The following is a 12,833-nucleotide window of genomic DNA, read 5'->3' as shown; positions in this document are numbered from 1 at the left end:
GTGAAAACTGGTTCTCCGTTGCCAGCACCCCCTGGCTACTGAGTCTCTCCTCAGATCATTGAATTGCAACGTTCATGTAATGTTGTGGCTGGCGATAAGATCAGGGCCACCTCTATCCTGCTCCTGCCGATATGGAGGAGATAAGGAGAAAAAAATCCATCTGATTAGGCCAAGGCATCTGTGTGAGGCATGTCCATGATGAAACGGTGATGAAACGTTACGCGGTTTGGTGTGTCACCTTGATGTGTGTCCATTCGGGGGAGTGTTTGCGTGAGGATGTGGTTGCGTGCTTGTGTATGTTTATGCTCGCTTGTTGTGGGGGTCTGCTATCTTGGTGTGCACATGCATGTGTTTGTATGGTTTGTGTGCTAGAGAAACTATACGATTATGTAAAAAAAATTAAAAATTGATAATTATGTCTGAGATTGTGTTCGCAACTATTCACTGCGAGAAACAGATTATTGATTATATTATTTTTCTGTAGCGGCTACAAAAAATAAGTTGGAGCAGTTTGTGTTTATATATTATTGTAACAGGACCACAGAATTAAATGTATTTTTGTTTGCATGTTCACCTCAACGATTAGCCAATCGGAGCGGCCAAAACCAAGATTTTGAATAATATGCAATTAATTGTGCAGCCTTAATGCTTGTGTAGGAGGGTGATGTATGTGTGGGGGGGAGGGGGGTGGTTTTAGTGGATAGGAGGGTTGAGTTTCAAGCCCAAGGGAGAACAGAGAACGGGAAACAAACAGAGATAAGAACAAGAGAAATGAAGAGGGGATGGGGGAGGAACGAGAGAGGAACACTCTCTAAAGGTCTCAGAGCTTAGCCTCAGACTTCCAGTGAAATGTCAGACGCTGGAAGAAAAGCATCTCTGTCGATCGGCGTGCCACTTTTGTGCGTTGGTGTGTGTCATCTGGGTGTGGTTATGTGTGCGTATGGATGTTAGGATACTCACCCTTTGACCTATTCACACTGACGGGTGCTTTTGCAAATGTCAATAATTTTATGGCGTTGTGTCTTTTTAGCTAATTCACCGTGGATGTGAATTTCTGTACCTTCTGTACTCATTTCTGTGAAAGTTTTTCCACTTTGTTTGTCTTTTAAAAGAGAGAGGGTTTAGGTATGTTCACGTGTGTATAGTCATGTGAGGTAGTGTGCTTGGGGCTGCTGGAACATTAAGCATCTCAGTTCTATAGTCTGTCTTGGTCTAATATCTATAAACCGATGAAAATGAATGCAGACTGTGTAGGCAACGGGACAAGACATTGTTATCGTTCTGGTTTCCGTTCGTAGTCCGTTTATAGTCCGAATAGCGTTGACCAATCACGTTCGAGTCTGGTTGCATGCAGGTAAACAGTCTGTGGGAAGAGCGAAAATCTCTGAACCCATCGAGTCCAATCATAGTGCGATTTTGCTTCTAAATAGCTTTGAGATCTGTTTGTAGAGATTCGCCAAAATGTCATCTTGACCTGAACCATCGACACAAAATATTGATGTTTGTGTATTGTATGTATTGTAGTGTATGTATGTGGAGAAACGTTGGACTCTGCGGCCAATAAAAAAACTGTGTGTCTGATGTGGCTAATCGGACTGTAAACCTGACCCACCCCCACCCACGCACGAGGAAGTCTTGATATCTGTATCTGAGATTGGTACGCACGCGCGCACGCACACACACATAAAGACAAAGACAATCATCCAGTCAGAAAAAAACAAAACTGTAAACACATAATTTAACAACCTGACAAGCTAGCTGACAAAGTGCTAGCATACTGCTCCCATCAACCATCTGGTCTAAATCAGCCAGCATCTTTTGTTCGGTTTGGCTTCTACATCTAGATTTTGTTGCTGTTAAAACCTGTTAACAACAACAAACAACCAACATTAAGGTCTGAATGCGGTTAATGCGCGTTCAGACCATAATTTAGGTCACAGCTGGTCTTGAGGTCACAATAACAAAACTGACCCTCGGTTAAACAGATATTTTGCAATTATTGGACAACAGTACACCTGATTTACACTTTAAATTTGCATTTAAAGTGTATGCTACTAGATCACTAAAATAAAGATATCGATTGTGCGTGTGTTTGTCTATATGTGGGTTTTTCTCTGTGAGTTTGTGTGTCAGTCTGTGTGTGTGTGTGTGTGTGTGTGTGTGTGTGTGTGTGTGTGTGTGTGTGTGTGTGTGTGTGTGTGTACTTTTGTGTATGGTTTAGTGCATGTGTTTGTCTCCTGTGTATTTGAATAAGCCCGCAGTGCCTCAGCGTAAGGTCCTGCCAGAGTCTATAAGGCAGATTAAAAAGGGGAGAGGAAATTACTTTTTCTTCTCCAGTTGTTCTGTTGCAACGCCAGCCCAGTGTGAGATGATAGCAGTAATTAAACGGAGACTATCTGAATGGCAGGCCGTGTCTAACACACACACACACACACACGCACACACACACACACACACACACACACACACACACCAGACAAAACACACTTTCACACACACAAAATTACAAACGCACACAACAAAGTCTACAAAACGGACAAGCTAATGCAGTGTATAAGCTCAAGAGGAAAGTGGGATGGCTATATGCAATAGGGCTAACAAGCAGCTATTTGAGAAGTCGCTTTGTTGTCATTAGTTTAAATTTGAATCCTGGCATCATACAAGGTAACCATGGATTCCTTTGTATTTTTGTCTCCCATGGAATAGATCATGCCCAGAGAGTGAGAAATAAGTCGGCAAGAGGAGTTAAAGCTAGCAACGACAAAAATAAGAGACACAAACCTAAAGTCCAATGGCAGACTAGTTCCAATTTGTAACACTTATAATCTTGTTACGACCAATCATATTCGGTTACCAGCGAACACAATGTCGGCCAGCACTAGTAATCCTTTCTGGTGGGAAGACAACCTGGAATATCCTGTCCTTGCACAGAAGTGTCAGTATCTGTATATTTCTACAATTGTGTAGGCATACACTGATTAAAATTCCCTATAGAAACTGTCAACAACTCCTGTGAATGAGTTCCTCTTCGGTAGAATATCAATCAGGAATCAAGGCGAACTCAGTCCATTTCAGTTTCTGTTTTCCGGGTCAGGCTCTGTGCCATCTCCCCATAGCTAAGGCTGACCCGATAGTGATTTTAATAATGTTATCAATGAAATCACATCCAGATCCTAACTGACGCATTCTACAAATGAAAACTGCAGGCCAGCCCCGACCTCTCTCTTTGTTTACAAGAATACGTAACACAGTTGCACAGCCAGTTAAGAGTGGACACAACACTGTTATTGAGTTTGTGAATTCTGAACGTCTCCCACCTACTAACTGGGAGGGGCTAAATCGTACACATCTGTCTTAACCATCAGTGACATTTGTTAGAACTGGCATATCAATGTGTAAATTATAAGTGAGTCAAATGCTCTGTGGGAGTACATGTTCTAGTGCTCCTGCCTGCCTCTGTATAAACCGATTTAGATTTAGACCGCTCCCAGTTCATTCCTGACCAATCAGGGCATCGCTACGCCGATTTGTTTTGGGGCTCCATCATCCCTGTTAATCACATTTGCACACACACAGCACTTGCTCCAGCTCCACCACAGGTGTGTGAGTGCCATACCTGCTACATAGCAGAGACATGTAGGAGGGAGGGAGCAGAGTTTAACAGGGTCTTTTTGAGGGGTTGCATATTTCTTCTGCTCTCTAGAAGCATACCTGCCACCCCCCCACCAGGGAGCAGAGCCCCAGATATGGAGGCTGATCTTAGGGTAGGAAGAAGAACACACCAAAACACAAGGAGATGCACCAAACACTTCACAAGACGAGCTGTAATGCCATTTGGCATTTGGATTAGAACAAATGTGAGGGCTTTGCTACTTGTCCAGAAAGGACTTTTCATTTTATCTGTCTAGACATCCATTACAGCGAGTTTCTATCATTAAATCATTGTCTGACACATTTCAGCTACATAACTAGGCTTTTATGGTATTACTGCGACCAGCTGCAGTGCATGAGATTCTAAACATTTAGTTGCACACCAGTTCATCTCAGCAGCTACAGTTGCCGCAACATATATGTGACAATAAATACAGTCCGATTAACCCTAATAATGTGACCTTGTCTTTTGTTGCTTCCGGGGGCTAAAAACTGCAATCTACATTTGCTGCATATCTTTCTACAATAATCCTGATCTATGATATTTATGGACCATAGGTATGGTATCTTGGGTCTCTGTAGAACCAGGTTAAAGCTCACTTTCTAAGGCAAAAGGGCCTTGTCAAATAACTCGACCTAACTGTAGCTCATCTCAAACCTGAGGAACTCTTACTGAAGCACTGACTTACAAGAGATTGCTCACTTTACGTGATCCTCTTTACAGGCCTCTATACTTGGTGTATTGGACAGGTCCGCCCACATGCCTGTCCATCACCACCTATCTCATCTCCATCTCGTGTCTCCCTTAACTGAATGAGTGACAGGTCTTGCTGCTGGCTTGGCAGTGATGCTGCGGCCTCTGACCCATCCATTTGCCTCCGCCCACAGGCTCCATTAAACCATGCCCCCATTGTGCCTAACCTTTCCTTGTCCCTCTGAGGGCTCCAGCTTAACAGGTTTAGGGTTAACAATGGGCCCGTGGAGCTACACAAATAAACTGGACATCACGACTTGAAAGTCTGTTCTTTCTTACAAATGTCACAACGATTACGGCATTTTTTATTACATCTCATCCTCCTTCTTCCTTGACATTTATAATCCCATGGCTGCACATGGATTACCTTGCATGAAAACCAAAGCTTGTTTACATTCTCCTCAATTCGTAAACAATCTCCCTTCCTCTGCTGTCAAAACGATTGGTTTGGCGGTCGCTGCTAAAGGCCTGAGCATAACTATGCATATGGGCTGATCACGGAAGGCACTGACCTTAAAAATGCTCATTAATCATTAATTCTACTAAAAACCGGTCTAAGTTAGTGCTTACTGTCAAATACAGCTGACCTATGCTAACAACTGCTGTCGGGGGGAGGGAGAGCGAGCGAGTGAGAGAGAGAAGAGAGAGAGACTGCACAAGGGAGACTGCACAAGAGTGAGAGAGAGAGAGAGGGAGAGAGAGAGAGAGAGAGAGGTGGAGAAGAGGAGGACATGGCAGAGCTGCATGCATTATTGACTGGTAGCGCAAAATTCAGGACAATTTTTTTCAGACAGCAGTACTTATAGTCTTGCCTCTGCACATTTTTCTCCCTCTGGGGGGGATTCGGAGGCAGTGGCCTGATTCTGAATGTTCTCCCAAGGTAGAACGCAACCAGAGAACCCTTCTGAACCCCCACGCAAGCAAGCGGGCACAGCCTCCTCAGCGTGGACTGTGTGTTTTTAACACTGTACAGGGGGTCACCTCATTTCTGCTGCTTTTGAAGGTATTGTATTATCTATGCTGACATGGTGATGCAAATAACATGGTGCACGATTTTTGATGCAGGGCACTTTGTTTTAAAAGGCACATCGACTAGTGCCTTGGCCATATCCCTCAGATTAAGAGCATTTCTCAGATTAAGAGATTTAAAAAAGACATTCAATGGTATGCAAAGCTATATTTTTGCTCCAGGAAGTTCTACAGTGTGGTTTTGCGGGATCAACATAAATGCTGAGGTATAGCTCTATAGCTGTCAGAGGATAATTTGCTGGCTAAGACCTGTCCCATTGGCACAAGTCCGTGGGGATCCCCTGGTCCTCCCAGAGTCCTGGTACCCAAGGCTCAGGGAGACAGGGAGATGGCCTAGGATGGTCCGGGCCGGCCTTCGATAACCCAAGCGACAGCCATTAATATGTTCAACCGGCCGGGGGGGGGGGGGGGGGGGGGGGGGGGGGGGGGTTGCAGCATTGACAGAACAGAAAAGTGCTCTGTGACACTTTGATTGGCCCCTGCTTAGCACATTAAGATTGGCTTGGTTTGAGGTGCAAGACATCCACAACAAGAGAAGGAGCGAGAGAGAGAGTGAGAGGGTGAGAAAAAGAGAATGTGGCATACTTTGAAGCATTAGCCGCTGCCAATAATCAATACTAGATCGATCGAAGGTGGTTCCCCCGCAAGAACAAGAAATGAAGCTTATCTCACCTCGCCTGCCTCTCGCTTTGGCACACGTTCAACTCTGGCTACGTTTCATGTAATGTCTCTTGGTTTAGTGTGCACTTTCATCGCATACATCCTACGATACCGCCATTAAGTTATTGTTTACAACACAGCACACCCAAAACAAATGGCAGTGTCGCTCCTGTCATCTACTGGCTGACTATGGAAACCCATCATAGCAAATAGCACACACACATACTCACGCACACAGACACAGACCCTTACACACACACACACACACACACACACACACACACACACACACGCAGACCGACAAGCAGACGCACACAGACTGATACGATGATCGCCTACACTCACACACACACAGACCCTCCCAGAGGTGAGAGCAATTTGAGACAAGAGACAGGCAGCGAGATGCGTGAGAGTCCGCTGTGTTCCCACTGTGACATTGAGATTTGTCTGGGGCTGTGTCAGTGTTGATGGAGGGAGAGAGGAAGAGGGAGAGATTTGAATGTATTGTTGTCAGATTTGAATGTTTTTGTTGTATTTTGTTTTATTTGATTGGCTTTTTTGGTACAAGGTGTGTTGCCAACTATTAGACGGTGATTTTCCTCACAGGGTCTATGATCTGTCACTAGCGCCGGAGACATTCTCAATGTGTTTTACAATAATGGAAGCCTCCAATCCAGTCCTTCATCACCCCACCCCCCCTCATCTCCTTCCATTCACCTCAGGCTGCTATTGTTAAATATCAGCCTCACGGGTAACATTGACCTCACCTCATCGCACCCTCCCCCCCCCCTCGGAGGAAACACTCATCACGATTAAAATAACCTATAATCCTTCCATCCCATATTTACCTGCTTCGAAAATTCCACTGAATTAATTTGTCACCAACCTTAATTTTAAATAAAGAATACAAAATCCGACCAAGAAGATTTTCTTAGCAGCAGTCTAGACAGTGATAAAAACATGTCCAGGGCTGAAGCAGCATTACAGGGGAGACGCCCAGCAGAGATGCTCGCACCCTCAGCTTTGAAGTGCCTCTGTCACGTGAAACATAGCCACGCTTGACTTCAAAGACCCCATTACTACAGCCCTGTGCGCCTCGACCTCCATGAGAGAAAGCAGAGCGTTGATGTTCAAACTAAACGCTCCACCTGATAGGGGGAGGATGGAGAGGAGAGAGTGGAGGAGAGGAGGAGAGAGTGGGGGAGAGGAGAGAGTGGAGGAGAGGAGGAGAGAGTGGAGGAGAGGATAGAGTGGAGGAGAGGATAGAGTGGAGGAGAGGAGGAGAGAGTGGGGGAGAGGAGGAGAGAGTGGAGGAGAGGATAGAGTGGAGGAGAGGAGAGAGTGGAGGAGAGGAGGAGAGAGTGGGGGAGAGGAGGAGAGAGTGGAGGAGAGGATAGAGTGGAGGAGAGGAGAGAGTGGAGGAGAGGAGGAGAGAGTGGGGGAGAGGAGGAGAGAGTGGAGGAGAGGATAGAGTGGAGGAGAGGAGGAGAGAGTGGAGGAGAGGGGAGAGTGGAGGAGAGAGTGGAGGAGAGGAGGAGAGAGTGGGGGAGAGGAGGAGAGAGTGGAGGAGAGGATAGAGTGGAGGAGAGGAGGGGAGAGTGGAGGAGAGGATAGAGTGGAGGAGAGGAGGAGAGAGTGGAGGAGTGGAGAGAGTGGAGGAGAGAGTGGAGGAGAGGAGGAGAGAGTGGAGGAGAGGAGAGAGTGGAGGAGAGAGTGGAATAGAGGAGGAGAGGAAAGAGTGGAGGAGAGAGTGGGGGAGAGAAGGAGAGAGTGGAGGAGAGGAGAGAGTGGAGGAGAGGAGAGAGTGGAGGAGAGGAGGAGAGAGTGGAGGAGAGGAGCGAGTGGAGGAGAGGAGAGAGTTGAGGAGAGGAGGAGAGAGTGGAGGAGAGGAGGAAAGAGTGGAGGAGAGAGTGGAGGAGAGGAGGAAAGAGTGGAGGAGAGGAGCGAGTGGGGGAGAGGAGAGAGTGGAGGAGAGGAGCGAGTGGAGGAGAGGAGAGAGTTGAGGAGTGGAGGAGAGGAGAGGGGAGGAAAGAAGGGGAAAGGAGAGGGGAGATGAGAGGAGGAGAGGAGGGAGGAGAGAGGAGAAGGGATTGGGGAGAAGAGGAGATGGGAGGAGAGAGGTTGGGAGGTAAGGAGCAAAGAGGTAAGAAGAGAAGGGGAAAACATTAGAAGATGTTTTTAGAGAGGAGTGGAGAGGTCCAATGCAGAGAGGAGACAGAAGCTAAAGAGCAGCGAGGAAATGAGGAGAAGAGAGGAGGGGAGAGGGGAGGAGACCACAGACCAGGCAAGTCATAAGCAAGTGTCTGTACAACAGAGATATTCATAATCGTCAGCCAACTCAGATTAAGATAACGGTAATCATAATTAAGAAATGAATCTATGTATGGTAACAAACACACATGCGAACGCAAACACACACAGAGCTAGAAAGTCCTTGTTTATACACTGGCCTTATCTGTATAAGCGGAAGCTGCAATTAAAATGGGTCGAAGCAATTATAAGACATGAGTGAAGTCCAGTCTCGGTCAGATATGAACCATAAAACAGAATTATGCCTATTAGTCATACTATAATTTGCAATTCAAAGTCAGTAACGTGTTATTAAATAGATGAAATAACAATATTCCAAGCGTGTTAATCCAATGCACCAATCGTTTCATGGGCGTTTCAATTTAAAAAGTTGCTTCAACTTGTTGAAGAATAACTTGGAGGCTTCGCCAACTCCAATAGGACAACATAATGGGATGGAAGAGGACCCAAACAGCACCCGCAGAGAGCCTTGGTCTGAATGCTATTAGCGTACAGCATCTTCTTCTTCTTCTTCTCAAGGGTACAAATCACTTCAAGGTCTGTTTAGAAGCAGAAGCCAAATAGGCGCTTTTCACCGCCATCAAGCCTGCAGTTCAAAGTAAAATGGAAGAGCCCACTAAAACATACACACACAAACACACCCAGCTGCCCATACACTCACACAAACATGCAAACACATACACAACAACACACAAACACACACATACAAACAAACCCACAAAAAAACGACTAATAGAGATCTGAAAGAGCATGTTCATTTACTCTGGAAGTTCAACCAGTATTATTTTCTGAAAGGACACACCATTTAGCGTCTATCAACAGCCACCGACATGCACACACTTATCTCCCACCAAAGAGAGGTGTGCGGTTAGAGTGAAATCATGTGCTAACAAGCACCGAGCCTCACCCACCCAACCACACACACACGTACACACACACACACACACACACACACACACTTTCAAGCGCAAAGATACACAAAAATATATAAACTCGCAAATATGTCAACACGCAGGCCGAGAAATTAACAGACACACACAAAAACACACACACACACACACATGTTCACATGCGCACACACTCACACACACTTCGAGCCCAAAGATACACACAAATAGATAAACTCGCAGATATGTTCACACAAACATCATGAAACACACACACACACACACATGTTCACATACACACACACACTTCCCAGCCCAAAGACACACACAAATACATAAACTTGCAAATATGTTAACACACACGCCAAACGATGAACTCACACACACACATGCGCGCGCACACACACACACACACACACACACACACACACACACACACACACACGTCAGGCATGCGTCAGCCCCTTTTAGCACACAGGAACGTCGCACAGTTCCCTGTCTCTCAGCAGGTGGCGGCGAGCGATAAAGACGGGCAATCGCCATGGAGACAGGCAGATAAATCCGTTCCGATGGACAGAGGAGAGCGCCGGCACGGAAATTGAATCGCTGAAGCGCCACAATTACTTTGGCGAAAACCAGAGAGCTGGGAGAGGTATCCAGAGATAGGGGAGGTTGTGGGGTTGGGGGGAGGATTGGGCAGGGGCTTGGGGGTTTGGATGAAGATGGGGAATGGAGGGATAAATCCTTCGACCTATTGACGAAGTAAGGTTTAAACTGAGGTTTTGGTTGTCGAAAAAAAGTTGTATTGTGCTCCTCCATGCGCTGGGTGACAGTGTTAGAAATTACGTTTCATTGAAAGTTTTGTATAAAATGATACATGGCCTGGTGTTCCATTTTGCCATGTAGGAGATCTCTCCCTGAGTGTGTGTGGTGATTAACATGTGCACACATTGATTGCTCAATGTGTGCACAGGTGTGCAGCCTAAACCAGCCCCGGAGTCCAATCAGACTCCAAACAGCCACCATCCACACACACTCCCATATAGCTTATAATTTTTCCTTAACAAAACTCACAACTGATTCACAGCTTCCTACAAGTTGGGCCCAATCCCAATTCACTCCTTGCCCCTAACCCTCTGCTTAGCGCGTTCACAAGAGGGGTAGTGTCCCGATTCTTGTTTGGAAAGAGGGGTTATGCCAAGTGGCAGTGCTACATATTCTCGAGACTGAGGTTTTTCAGAGTCACACTCAAAACCAAGCGTTAGAAGAAACCTCCCACTAGGCCCTGGGAATAATTGGCAAGATGGAAGCGAAAACGCCTAGATGCTAATCACCATTGACAACTACTTATGACGTATCAGGGTCAAGTAGGGCTGACCCATTTCACAGGAGAGGATTTCAACAACCGCCCCTTGTAACTATTCTCAGGGGCAAGTCGCAAAGCTAAGGGCACTAGAAAATGATGGTTAGGGGTAAAAATAAGACATGGGATTGGGCCTTAATAAAGGAATAGAGTATTTCAGTGCTGTTAAAAAATGTCATGCAAATATGTCATGTCTACCTCTGGTTTTGTATAATTGCTTTAGTAATTTTTATTTAATGTGTGTGAGGTTTTCACCCTTTCCAAAATAACAAAACAGAAAAAAAGGTTTATAGCCATTTTGCATATCATAATAAAGCATTTACAGGCTTAATAAACTCTGCCTAATGGGTTGGCGACAGGCACCACGTCACGCATTAGCTTCAGTCATGGCTTCATAATGTTTATCTATCACCAATCATCAGGTGTTGGGCATCTGTCACCGGTGCTGTCAACATATTCTATGGGCCGTTATGTTAATAGAACCTTTCATTCTCCACTTCCTCTCATTCTCCTCCAGATGCCTTTTACTGAAACTCAGCTAACGCCCCATCAGCCCCCTGGGGCAGTATTCTTCACACACACAAACACACCCACACACACACACACACACAAACACACACACACACACACACACACACACACACACACGCACATACACACACACAAACACAAACACACTCACAAACACACACACACCCAGACATAAATACATGCACACACACTCACACACCAACACACAGACACAGATACACACAAACACACACACCAACACACACACAAACGAACAAACAACGTAAGGGCACAAATGACAAATATAAGCAAGCAAGGATGGATTTTATCCGATTTAAAACATGGATTGCAGTCATGCAGACGCTGTTATCTAAAAGAGCCCTACATGGCTCCAGGGACTTAATGCACACTCACTAAGATGACACTTCCAGACCACTATGACTAGCGCACTCCTATTTCCGAACACACCATCTGAATAGAAAATGACCCTCGACAACTAGGAGCTATGGAGGCCAGGAGCAGGAGAGGACAGGGTTCCACACCTCTTCTATGTATTTGCGGTGCACACTTGTGACTTGAAAAGTATAATTATGCTTTTGCAGCCAGATGGTGAAAAGGTGTCTGGATCCAAACTGGTGGACATTGCTGCCGTTCAGTGTTCACTAACAATGATGGCGGATGGCCGTGAGTTGTTGATGGGAGATCGTTTTTTGAGAGAGAAGAAAATATTCTTTAAAAAATCAGCCCAAAGAGACAGTCTTCCATCTCTGGCCCCTCCCTCTCTACGTTTCTACGTCATTAAGAGGTGTTGCATTCACACACACACACCTGTGGTGGAGCTATGATAACGCTGTGTGTAAACATGTGATTGAAGGCAAGATGGATAAACAAAACCAATCAGGGAAGAGATGCCCTAACCCTAAAATGTCTCATACAGGGGCAAACACAGTAAACCAGAACATATATTGTCCCAGAGCACTACTGTGACTTCCAGCTTATGGATGCCTATAGCGTTTCTAATAAATAACACTAACACATAACACAAGTTATAGCTCTTAAATGTTACCTACGGCACCTTTTATTATATCATAAAATAAATAACTGAAAATAACTTCATTCATTGTTCCGTTTGGCAGATGATACTATTACTATATCAATGTAAGAAAATAATTGATATACAGTGTTGAACATACTGGCTGAGTGCAGCCACAGCATTTTCTATGTAAACAAATGTAATGCATGACAAGCAGGACAAAGAATAACATGTTACATTAACATTTTGATAAAGGCCATCTTTTCCAACATTTTCAATGTCCATCTCTCTCTCTCTCTCTCTCTCTCTCTCTCTCTCTCTCTCTCTCTCTCTCTCTCTCTCTCCCTCTCTCGCTTCCATTTCCTCTTGTACCTTAACCTTAGACTATCAGAGAGAAATCCAATTTTTGTAGCTCACATCATTTAGCTTGGATAGGATATCTAACCAGAAGGCAAGGGAGGGCAGTGTGTGGTCCCCCCATTCACAACTTTAACAGCACAAATAAAAGACACCAGGAAAATGAACCTGGTCGATTCTTACTGCAGTGTACCATCGGATTTGCAGCTATCTTAACCCATGTCTCACAAAAACAAATATCTTACGTTTTATACCGTGGCCTTTTTTTCGATAAACCAT

At 45.2% G+C, this 12,833-nt stretch overlaps 1 protein-coding gene across 1 annotated transcript in view; it reads right to left on the bottom strand.

Moving 5' to 3' along the window:
• The window catches only part of LOC307079241 (voltage-dependent calcium channel subunit alpha-2/delta-3-like), a gene marked incomplete at both ends in the record, with an annotated part of 122,284 nt that overhangs the window by 88,561 nt on the left and 20,890 nt on the right, over positions 1 to 12,833 (bottom strand). The gene's annotated exons all lie outside the window — the stretch shown is intronic.

The sequence above is a fragment of the Pollachius pollachius genome, assembly GCF_949987615.1.
Source record: "Pollachius pollachius genome assembly, chromosome: 8".
In the NCBI taxonomy this organism is placed as follows: domain Eukaryota; kingdom Metazoa; phylum Chordata; class Actinopteri; order Gadiformes; family Gadidae; genus Pollachius; species Pollachius pollachius.
The sequence above is the reverse complement of the archived record's forward strand: the minus strand, read 5'-3'. Positions and strand labels throughout refer to the sequence as shown.